The sequence below is a fragment of the Melospiza georgiana genome, chromosome 5 (assembly GCF_028018845.1).
Source record: "Melospiza georgiana isolate bMelGeo1 chromosome 5, bMelGeo1.pri, whole genome shotgun sequence".
In the NCBI taxonomy this organism is placed as follows: domain Eukaryota; kingdom Metazoa; phylum Chordata; class Aves; order Passeriformes; family Passerellidae; genus Melospiza; species Melospiza georgiana.
Window position 1 is genome coordinate 33,987,226 of NC_080434.1, and position 12,860 is coordinate 34,000,085.

The following is a 12,860-nucleotide window of genomic DNA, read 5'->3' on the forward strand; positions in this document are numbered from 1 at the left end:
ACTTATTAGCATTTCAACACCGCTTTTCTTTGATAAAATACAGACTGTATTTTACTAATATTATTTCCATTCATGCTGTGGAAATGAAACTCATGACAGTGTTGATTTCTCAGATCTCCTCAGAGTCTTTGAAATTTGCATTAGATTATTCTAATCACTTAGCCTCATTGTATATATTTACACAAGCACTTTTGATGTTTAAACAGATCAGGCTGCGATGAGAAGTGCAGGGGGAAATACATACCCCTAAGGAAAGGAATGCTCATTTTATCAGACTATATCTTCAGCTTGAAGTTTTCAGATAGAACAGTGGGTCAGTGCCTCTGGGACGTGAGGGAACCACTATTGGGCTGGGAAGATGGAGGGGTTGGCTCTGCACGGTAACTTTTGGTCACATTGTGCCTGAAAGAAATTCTCACATTACAAATTTTCCCAAACACAGGAATTATTTATTCTCTTTCCCCCTTTTTCACTGAAACTTTTTGCTCAGCTTTACAATGGCTTGCAAGACTAAATCCTTATCATTGAAGGCATTGCTGGAAACTAAGTGATGCATTAGCAGGTCACATCCCATTCCCTTCCCTGCATCCATCTTGTACTAAGAGGGAAAATGATGCTGTATCCAGAGGAGCAATACATTTGCTGGTTTTATTTCTATGAAAAACAATTCATTTTAAAACAGCCATGAATTTACACATTATTTCTCAGGAAATTAAATGGACTTATTTGTTTTGACTGCACAAAGGCACAAATGATCCTGTTGGCCATGCACTTGAACCCCTCAGTGGCAGACAGTTGTTCTTGGCCAGTCCTCAATTACTGTAGAGGTATAAGACACTTTTTAGAAGTTTGAGAACGTTTGTTCTGACCTGCAGTAATACAGAAAGGATTTGGTAAAAAGGTCTAGCTGCAAGAATTAACTTTCTCAGGATTAAACACCCCATTTATCATCGTGGTATGACAGACACTTCCCAATAGATGAGAAAACCAGAACCTGTAAATTATCAGCTGCAAGGTGAGACCAACAGGACAGAGAGGCAAAGAAAAAGTGAGGGAGGCCCTTGTTTAATGCTCCCTTCTCTGCTACAAAGGGAGCCCACATGTTCTGTTATCCCTGACAGGCAAGCTTTTCCATTGAAAAACAAGAAAATTTATTAAATAGAGTGAGAAATCAAAAAAACAAAAATCACCTTATTGCCAAGAGTTAGGAGTTACTATACTAAGATTGTGTGTGCTGATATAAAACTAATTGCAAAAATTAAACAGGCAGAAGGAACAAGAGGTTCCCAGAAACTTACCTCTGGCAGGACAAGGAACAACATTTCCCTTGTCTTTTCCTTCTGACTAAATCCAGATGGACACTGTTGTGAAGATGGTGTGTGAAAGCCTGTACTGCTGTTTCCCATGAAGCATTTTTCATGTATTTTGGTTTATAGGGTGCCCATATTCATAAGCATTCAAATGATCTAAAAATAAAACACGCAAGAATTTCTTTGGGAAAATTCCAGTTACCCACAGACACTGTCTGGATTCCAGTAAATCAAGCCCATGCCACAGTGTAATTGGCCACATTTCACTTTGACAGGCAGATTTTTTATTTTTCACTTTGGGAGTTTGTTGCATTTTTTTCTTTTTTATGATCTCGGATGTTTTTTACTATTAACTAAGGAAAAACTTATAATAGCAGCATTATTCCTCTTCATTTAATTTTGAATTAACTCCTGATTCTTTGTGAAATCTCCCAAGAGTTATTCTTATGTAATGGGTTACATCAGAAAGCTCTGATTTAGATTCTTATGTGATTAAACACCACATTATATAAACATAGCAACACAACTTCCTTTGAAATATTAATAATGACATTTCATTATGGAAATTAATTCTCACAGGCATAAAAGTAATATTTTATTGCCATCTAATAAGGATGTGTGCAGACAAAATTTTGTCATCATTCAGCAGCACAAAAGATCACATCTTCTTTCTTGCAAAACCAGTTTAGAAAACAATGCTGTAGAAATAACTGTCTCATCCAAGATAAAGCCACACTACATCCAGGGGGAGAAACACCATCCATGTAGCAAAGAGAAATGTGTTTAGCCAAAGGTGAAATCCAGAGGAATAGGGTGGATTGACCTCTCAGCTTCTCAGGAAGAAGAAATCCCAAGAAAAGGATTTTCATAAAAAGATGTCTGCGACATGATGAAAATTCAGCGGCAGCGAATTTGTTTGGAAATTGTTTCTTCCAAACAAAAAATTTAGAACAGATAAAATAAAAGTTGTATATATTTAACAAGAAAGAAAAAAACGAAAAAAAATATGCAAGAAAATACTTACATTGATATTAAATCTTCGCATTTAATAATAAGAGAGTTATAATTTCCTTGTGAATTTGCAAATGCAGACAAGGTTGTTTCAGACTGAAAGTATTAGATTTATTCTCAAATCATAACCTTGCCACAAATCCTGCACTAGGATCTAACCTCTGTATTGGGGTGGGACTGGATGTACACACATCCTGGGAGCGCAGGACCACGGCCAAGGCTGCCATTCAGATACAACTCTGTTCTGAAACAGCCACACAGGAGATATGAAAAAGGTGATATCAGTTGAAATGAACTGTGAAATGAGCTTTACAAAAAGCAGTGCCTGCATCAGGAATGTTTGTTTTTTGAGTTTGTCTCAACATGCACACTGTTATTGCCAATAACCCTGCACCAATTACTGCAGTAGGACAGTTCTGTGCTGTGATTGCCCTGAAAACAATCATCAAATATGTTCTCTGTTCTTCAGTTCTCCTGTTCTCCACTGGACTTCCTAAATACTTGGAATTGCATTCCAACTTCTTGCCTTTATGTTAAATAGGAACAGGACCAGATACCACTGAACAGAGAAAACCATTTCTACGGTTTTGATTGTGATAGAACTTTTTTTTTTGTGGAGTCTTTCCTGCATAATTTAGGAATGTGACCTCCATGAAATATTTAGAAAGAAGCAAAAGAAACTGTGCTTTTAAACGAAGCAGGTTCTTTTGAAATGGAAACTAACCTGGAATAGGTTGCTTAGAAGAATTACAGGCAGTGCTATAATGCACTACACCCAGAAAACTGGAAGATTTTGTAGCATAAGAAAAGTTTTAGAAGCTCCTACACAATTGCGCCACTAAGAAGATGAGAAACCCAGATTTTTTATTCTTCCCCCTTTTTTTTTCCTCATGGGAAAATAACAACAAAAAAAAAAAAGGTCTGGTATCAGAATGCAATATAGGAACACTGGAAAAAAATTTTAGGGCCTTTAAATGGACAGCACATTTTTTCCAAGCTTCCTAAAAGAGAGTGCTGTAAAGAAGACATTCTAAATTACCCCCAAATTATTTTCTACATGTCTGTGATGTATGAGGCAAGTCAAGATAGCATCATAATTGTGAGGCAGGCAAACATTGTGTTCTGATAATGGAAAACTCCAATAGCCTGAGACTTTTTAATTAGAGCACTGCATCTCTGCTGCTGTACCAAGTTCCTTCTACCAGTGCAGAGCTGATTTAGTGACTGCCCAGGCCCTTCCTGCATTTGTTAAATCAAAGGTAAAGGAATTTTCAGGATTATTACTGAAATTCAATCTATTTAAGGAAAGTAATGGCGTTTTCTTCCTCCTCTTTTATAGAATACAGTTTTATAGGTGATTAAATTGAAGTATGGTTTTGGACACATTTATGTAGTCTCTACCAAACCCAAATCTAAGAAAGATAAAAAAATTCTAGTGTTATTTACTTGACTGATTATTCTTTTGGCAGTTAAACAGCCAGAAAACACAAAACACTTGCCTGTCTCCCCAGCATTTGCTCAATTAGCAGACTATGAGCCAGAGTGACCTTTTACTTCCATTTCTGCATGCGAAACCTGAAGCACATTCTCATGGAGAACAAACAAATCCTCCAGCATCCTCTAAATATAGGTTTTAAATTGCTGCAATCATTGCCTTCTAGTGGAACTATTTCTGAGAAGCTGGGGAAAAAGTGCAGTCAGCAAGATTCCATTTTACTTCTAGATATTTCATCCAAGAAAGCTCAGGAGGAGGGGAGTGACTTATTATGGACTGAAGCAGGTTTTCCTGAGGATGGTTATTTGGGGTATCCTCATCACAGTCTTGGCTATAGATACTTTCAGATTTTATATGATTAATATGAGTAATTCCAGAAACACGTATCTGACTTAACATGAAGAAGCAAAGTGAAAGTGTCTTGAATTCGCACTTAAGGAAGAGCAGCCTTTCTACACATCTTTGCTTTTTCTTTTAGTAGTGACACAACAAAAAAGAAGATAAAAATTCAGAAACACAGCCTTAAAGTTTTAGGTTCATGAACAAAAATCTTCTCACAGGATTTCAGAACTATATAAAAGCACTGTGCAAACTGGGAGGATTTTTATGCTGACATAATGGTTACATTGGGAATAAAGAGTGAAACAGAAGTCGCAAAAGCTTGCAGATCCTAGCAGAGGAACTAATTTCAGCAATAAGAGGAACTAAAACAGAGGGAACTGAAATAATTGGATTTCCTTAATTGCAACTGTTTCTAAATAACAACAGGCATGGAAATTTTCAGTAATTTTGTAAGAAGAGTAACCTGTGAATGGCAAAAGCATTCTTCTCTTTAATGCACACAGCTGGCAAGAGAAGAGGCAACCCGTTCAACACAAATCACGTTCATTCTACCTGCAAACTGCCTTAAAAATCCAGGAAAAGGGGCTGAATAGAATTTGTCACCACGTGATAGTTCTCATGTGACCAAGGCAAATTTCCTAATAAAAGTGAAGATTTTTAATTTAAGTATTCTCACTATTATTTGTAGAGGATGCAGTGCAGCTGCACAGCAAACCACCACTCATCCACTGTCCCCTGACATCAACAGTTTTCAAAGAAACAGTCCCTCAGAAGGTGCTCCCATAAGGTTTAGAAAGGAAATAACAAATACCTGCAACTAAATAAAAAATAATTGCATGAGCATGTGCATGCTGCTTTGGTGTCATGATAATTTTAATTAGTCAGGGACCAACCATAGACCATACAACACTGTGAAATCGTAGAGAAAAAAGTAGATCTGTAGGTGTCTGTTGGAAATAGATTTGTCTGTTTATTAAATTCTGTGTGTGTGTGTGTACATGAGCAAATATGTAAAGCCTGTAAAGAAGGAAGGAGTTAAGCAGAGAACAGAAAATAGCAGAAAAAGGCAGGAGAAGGGATGCAGCCAAAATCAATTCAGAAATGAAAAAGAGGTTCAAAAGCAAGAGAAGAAAAGCCAGCAAGAAAGGAGCTGGACATCAAGCAGCAAAGGCCACTTCTCAACAAGCGGTGACAAATTGCTCAATCTCCTTCTGTGGCTTAAATTATCCCTGTGTATTTCTTTCTTAGAAACATTTTAACGCTGGCATTATATGGCAATGTTAAAATTGGAATGTCATTTCAGGAAAACCTATAGCCAGCCATGAAAGAAAAATATAAACTACTACAAATAAAGAAGTCAACATGAAAAACTCCTTGGGAATAACACAGACATGCCTGTAAATAACACAAGTAAAGGTTTAATAGAAAATAGTCACAGAGAAAGTAACTATGAGAAAGCTGATAAGGAAAATTTGCAAGGCTATATGTGTAGATACTGAGGAAGCACAAGGACCTTATGTTGTGACATGCTTAGAAAATATGGGTTCAAGCATACCTCTATAGCAGTGAATTTGGTAATATCTACATTAAGCTGCTATGGAGTTTCCCTCTTTACGAACATCTACCCAGCAGCTGCCATTTCACACAAATCAGGTGCTTTCAGATCAGCCAGAGTACAGAGCCCAGAGTGCTCTTAATGCTGGTTTGGTGTGAACAAACAGTGCTTGATCTGACAACATGCTAATACAATGGTGTAATACAACAGTATTACAAGTTAAACATATTTGAACAAATCTGAATCTTCATAGGGAATTTACACTGGGTCACTGCTGTGTTTCATGCAACTAGAAGCCCTCCAATCCCAATTTAGAAGTTTGAGTGTTCTATTTACTATATAATCAATAGATGGCCTCAGCTGATGAACTCTTGAAAATGAATCTGCTCAATGCACTGCAAGCCACCTGGCACGCTTCTGTTAAGTACATCAGTAGAGAAGCATGTTTCAATGACAGCTGGAATTTCCATAGTCGCTCTCCCTCTTGCTGCAGCAGAAGACCTAATCCCAGTAGGGTGAAAAGGGATGAGCATATGGCTAAATCCTTTACTGTTTTTCTTATAGTATTTAACTTCTGTCCCTGGGCTTGTTAAAATGCATTTTGTGATGCACCTTCTCTTTTTCCCAGCAAGGACCACTGAGATGGAACATGTACACAGGCTAAAGCTAAAAGAGATTCAGTGGACAAGAGGAAGAACTCATACTGAGGATGCATGTCTCAAGGGCCAGGAAATATTCTATGCCTCATAGGAAGATAAATACGCAGCTGAGAGGCAGTTTTGTAAGAGTTATGGGAAACAGCAATTTTGGGACCACAACCACCTCAAGAAAAGAAAAGAGTTCTCCATGTTATAAAGCAATAATAGGAAGGGGAGGTTGCTGCTGGTGTGAGCGATGCTGGCAGAGACAGCTGGCTCACAGGCAGCCAGAATGCAGAAGCCTTCTGCTGTTCCTGCAGCCAGGGTGGATAAACAATGGACAGCTGATTGCAGCTGACACTCAGTCTCAGGAGAATGGGAAACTCACTGGGAAAGCAGCAGGACTAGGCTGGATAAGCACATGGAGGAATTAGCTTCATTTTGAGGCTGAACAGCAAGTGTGGCTGCCAATAAAAGAGCTAAGCAAAGCAAGTAATGTATCACTGAGAACACGTTATGGATGATGTACAGAATGTCCATTGTGGCTGACCAGCAGGGCAGGATGCCACAGGCTTGCACAATGAATTAAGCACCAGATTTCATTTGAAATACAGGGGGGAAGAGAACATTAATCAGGAAGTCTCCATTTTCTCCCAAAAAGGATTGGTCTAAAGAGCCTCTATAGTTTTAAGGAGAGAATTTCCTGGACAGTAGACTAAGTTTAGAAGCAGTGCCCTCTGTGCCTGTCAATTCCAGCTGACCAAGCACAGGATTCATGACATGGAGTCTGGCCAAGGCCAGGCAGAGCTGCAGAGACAGTGCACCAAAACTTCTTCTCCAAAGCTGCTGTCAAACCAAAGCCACTGAGCTGCCTACTAGTTAGAGGTAAGAAGTTAAATTGAAGAAATTGAAACCATTATTTATACACCCACAAGACCAGCTACTGCATAAGGCTCTCACAACTTGTAAGGCTTTTAAAACAATTGGTTCCCAACAGAGGCTGTAATGTGAGGATAGAATCAAAACTGGAATATGTAAAACAAAGTTTAAAAAGCATGCTATGAGCAAGACATTGATTTTGAAACACTCCATACTTTGCAACATGAGCAGTGACAGTTCTGTGTCCCAACAGGAGTCTGAAGAGCAGCTTTGAAGTTCACATGATTCCAAATACAATTTATCTGAAGAGGCAATCCATTTGCCTCCTGTAATTCACGTGAAGAATCATCAAAAGCTTAACACAGAATATCTCAATTTTAGCAGATGTTGGTATGTGTGTAATCCAAAGGAGGACTAAATCCCAGACAAACTTTCATCTGATCTTTCAGGTTCCTTACATGATTTTTGAAGTACATTTTTGAAATACATTTGAAGTACATTTTTCCCAGTGGATCCCAGCAAGACACGACACTAATGTTTTTAAGAAACTTTCCCAATAGCATTTCATGGCTAAGAGCTGTCCAAGACAAGAAACTGCACATTAGTAATACAAGAAGTTTCTAAATCAGCAAAGTGCTGTTCTACAAAAAATTCCATTTTTTTCCCTTCAGAAAATAGTCTCTGTATCCTTACTGATTTTTAACAGTCTTTTCTGTTTCAAAGTCCATTTATGCAAGGTGTTTGCTTACTTGCTTGTTTACTTGCTTGAAATCCATGGAAATATGACGTGCTATTAAAATCAGGTCAACACTGATTTAACAGTCTCCCAGGGAAGTTTTATGTTTGATATTAATCTCCACCACTTCTGGCAATAGCAGCCTTATTTGAGATCAGTGCCTGAGGCCAAAAGGGAAGGGAAAACTCTTTACACTGGAGACATCTGGAGCAGAGCCTCCCCCATCCTCTGCAGAGGGCTTTGCAGTGATGCTGAGGAGACACGAATGAAAGGGCCTGATGAAATGTTAAGGAGAGACAATTTTTTTTGCTTAGATGTTTTTGGCAGTCCTTCAGTTTAAATCAGAGCAAAGCACCTATGGCCAAACTAGAGACTTATTTTTGAAGAGTCCTTGGGAGAATGTGCTGCAGTATTAGTATCTCTTCAAAAAGCCTAAAGTTGCTGAATTGGTGCTTAAAATATTTCAAGTGGGAAAGACATTACCCTCTGCATACTCTAGTGATTAAATACACATTGACTACATGTACAATAGACTGGGAGAGCGGTGTATGGATACTACAGCTGCCTTTGTGGGTTTCTCCAAATCATGAAAAAAATGAAGTAACCACATTTCATAAATTAAGCATTTATCCCGGTCATCTCCTTTGTTTTGTTTTTCTGGTTTTGCTTAGAAAGTTGTTATTGAGCCAACTGACTCCTGTTTGCATGTTGGAAACATTAACCTATTGCACACTAGGAAATTTGGTTTAATATTACAAAGCTTATGGTTGGAGAGGTTCCAACTCATTTTTCTTTCTCTGTTTAATATGGTATCACCTGATATTACCAACTGATCTTTTGCTGTAAAAGAAGAGAATCAGATAATTATGATCAGAAAACTTAGACTGATTTTCTGCATTTCTCAATTTGTGTTTCAGTAGGGGCTCACCTAAATTTGCCACTGGTCCCTGCTGTTGCCAGGCTAGTCACAGAAGAACAGGTTTTCTTAATATTTTACATGAACCAGATTCAGAGCTTATTATGCAAAGCAGCCACTCTCACACTTGGAAGCATCTTGTTTCTAATGCATCTTGAAGGAAAATGGTTTGATTTTGAGCTGTGGAGGACTCTATAAGCAAAGCATTTATACATGCTTTATCTCAGTTACAGCTTCAGGAATGCAGCTAACCATGGAAAGGTATTTAAAAATGAAAAAAAATCTGCATCTGTAATAGGATTCTTCAGTGGCTCTGACCATTTGTCTCTCATGAAGCAACATTTGGAAAACATTAAGGAAAGGCCTTAGGCAAAAAGCTCCCTCTCTGGTAACCTTAATTTTCAAAGGGCAAAAAAGAGACTCAGGGATTGCCAGAATTTGTTATCTTCAGTGTCTCTATTCCTCTTATACATCTTAGACTGCTACTGTTTTTTTTGAAGGTTATCTTAAAATGAAAATTCCTTTTTGGGGGAAAGCCAGAGTTTTAAGCACATACATGGCAGGGCCTCCCTTGGAGTAGGCAGCACTGCCTGAAAGTAGAGATGCCTTGTAAAGGAGCTTATAAAACATTTCAATATGCAGGACAGCGGACTTAGAACAACCCAGTTCAGGAAAATTATACAGCATTTAGTTCATTGCTCTTTTTCCCACTGAATGGCAACATAAATTCTATCCTGATGTATAAGACTTTTAACATCCATTTTGAAAGCCAATTTTTGCCTGGAATGAAATTGGGATTCACAGGACTCAAAAGCTGTTGTTGTGAGTCAATGAATGCTACAAGTGGTTTTTCTCTATTGTTTTTCCTTTGATAGTTTTCCCTTTAGAGATGACTTCTCACTGAGACATCAGCCCCTGCATCATTATCAAATTGTAAAGTGGTTGAGGACATAGTAGACCTACTAGGAAAGTGGAAGAGCTCTTTTGTTAAGCAGGAAAAAAATTGCAAAAAAGTCTTCTTACACTGTTTCCCTTCTAATAGCAAGATGGTTTTTATTGGACACTGTGATTTTTATTGAAAAGGAGGATATAATTAAACTGTGGAGGGTTCTAGGCTGTGGACTTGAACAGAGACAGATGCTGAGGAGGACAGAATCTTACAATTCCTGGTTAGTACCTTATATGTTCATGCCCAAGAAACCAAAACAAGGAAAACACATACATAAAAAAAAATCCTCTGATTTTCAGAGTTTATACCAACATGGGCAGCCTTTTTTATACTTGGAGAATCAAAGAGAAGTTACTAGCTGAAAGTGAATAAGACTGGATATCTGCCCAGAAATTAGGTACACTTGTAAGAGAAGTAGAACCAGCCTCAAGTTGCACCAGGGAAGATTTAGACTGCATGGTAGGGAAATTTTTTCACTTCAAAGGTGGTCAAGCATTGCAACAGGGAAGAACAGGCTACCCAGGGAAGTGGTTAAATCACCATCCCTGTAGGGGTTTAAAGGATGTATTGATGTGGCACCTGGGGACCTGGTTCAGGGATGGATTTGGCAGTGTTACATTAATGGTTGGACTCGATGCTTTAATGATCTTTTCCAACCTGAATGATTTCATGATTCCATGAAACCCTTGTCCAGATCTAATGGTGGCTCATGGTCCTAAGAGCAAGCTTTAGATGAGTGAATAAAGCTGAGCAGAAGCAGCCTGTGCCACCTTTGTGGTGTGTAATAAACACACAAATTCTTATCCCAACAGGACTGTAAGGTCCAGCAAACTTTTATTCAGGAATGGTATCGGTTTAGACAGACCGCTTGAGGAGGAGGATGGACTAGGTGACCTCCAGCATCTCTTTCAATCTACTTTTCTGTGATTTTCTGTAATCCCCTGGAAAGATTCTCCACAGGGCTTTAAATTTGCATAGGCTAAAAAGATAATTATTTTTAATGAGAACCATGCTTTTAGTCTCATGGTGCAGCTTCAAGGGTGGTGCATAATGCTAAGCACATTATTCAGGCCCTGTGGAGCTTTCCCAAGATAAAAAATGCTGCAACCATTCCCTACCTAAGTTTGCTCTGAATGGCAATACTGAGCCACTAATGACACTGACAGCTTTTCCACCCTTTTCTCATCTATTAAAACAAAGAGTTATGGCTTCCTTCTTTCTATTAGCGCTTTAGTGTTTCTTGATATTGTTGATTTTTTAATGTATCTTCATTGTACCTAGAAAACTCCCTAATGTTTCCTCACATTTGCACAGGTAGGGAGTTTGACCTTTCATAGGGATTTTGCCTTAATTAAAATCTTTTGAAAAGTGAAGTTTGCTTCTTTTAAAAGTAATTGGATTAATGCAAACTTTTTCAGTGCCTACTTCAAACCAGTATAAATGGTCTGACATTAAATGAGGTTAAAAGTCCCCAATAAACTACCACTACTGTTATTAAATTTAATTAAGATAGAGCAGCAGGCAGTTTAAATGGGAAAGTGTAGCACAAAAATGGCAGCACAGAAAAAGTATTCTGATGTTGTCATTAAAGCTAATTGGAAGCAAGGATTTCTAAATGACAGTATAATTAACAGGCTAATGAATACCAGATAAAGATTGTTATTAACAATGAAATTTGCAAACATTCACAGAAAACTATTTAGGAATATCACACATTAGACATATTACAAGGTAAAAGTCTGCAAATTATACAGCACTTCATCAGACGATGGTACGGAGCTCCAGCCATGTAGCAGCAATTAAACCTTTTGCCCTCTCACCCTCCTCTTCTCTAAACTAAGTTATAATTATCACAGAGTAGCTATAAAATGCGTGTTTTGAGAAATTTTGCCATACTAAAGCTGTGCATAGAGCTTGTGGAAGTAGCATTGTTTGATCAAAGCTGGGAGAAGGCCAATGGTTACTGCAGCCTATGGCCTGAGGCTAAAACCAAGGCATTGCTGGGATCCACTGCTGCACAAATACACATTCTCCACACACTGAGGAGCAAGGGTTCTGCTAGATAAGGCTAATGTGGTTCTATGCATAAATGAAATTATTTTCACCTTTAATAGGAGCATTTGGGCCGCTCCTTTTCCATGCGCCGCTGCTGCACAGCAGACGGAGCAGTGCTGGCTCAGATGGAGGAGACTGTCCTTGGTGTGCCACTTTGTCACCATTTCAGTGCTTGCAGTGAAACCCCAAGGACAGAGCAGGAATGATGAGGGCTCTTGGTGAGGAGAGCACTACAATAAACAATAAATGGCAGAAGAGCCTGATGGTGGTTTAAGATTTCTTGTCCAAAGACCTTGGCTGTGCTCGCAGCGCTATAAGGATCCTGGTGGTGTTCCTCCTGGATTGAGATACTCTCACAAGAAGATGTTATAGCTGAAGAAGTATTAGATATAGCAAGCTCTTCTCACTGGGAATGGTTTAGGTTTCATTCTGTTGCTGAAGAATGTGTCACAATTTCTTTGCCCATTAAAACCACATTTGCAAGTTTGGATCTTGCTTGTCCTGAGTCTAATTCTTTACAACTGCTATTATTACTTTTAGTCAGGAGCTCAGGCTCTAGAAGGCAGTGTTTTGATTTTATAGGCCTTTCAATAATGCAAAGAGCATTGGTGAGTAAGGGAGTAATTAAGCAGGCTTGTGACAGATCTTTGCCTCTGGTTAGTTTCTGCAACGTTGTTATTCGTATATGCATTTTACAAGATGTTCATAGCAGGATGGGTTTGTCTTCTGTGAAATTTGCTTATGTGAAGGGCAGAGAAAAAAGAGCTATCTGACAGACAAATATAACCTTAAATGGCCTAGCATGTTCAAATAAGTGAATGTTATTTTCCCAGAGGCTGCAAAAGGGCAAACATAAGGGCCTGAAAAAAAATACAAGAGTAAGCCACAGGACAACCAAAATTCCTGAATTTGGGTTATAGTGGCACATATGCCAAAACTGCAGGAGTTTTTAAGAAATCTAAGAGGGAAAAAGT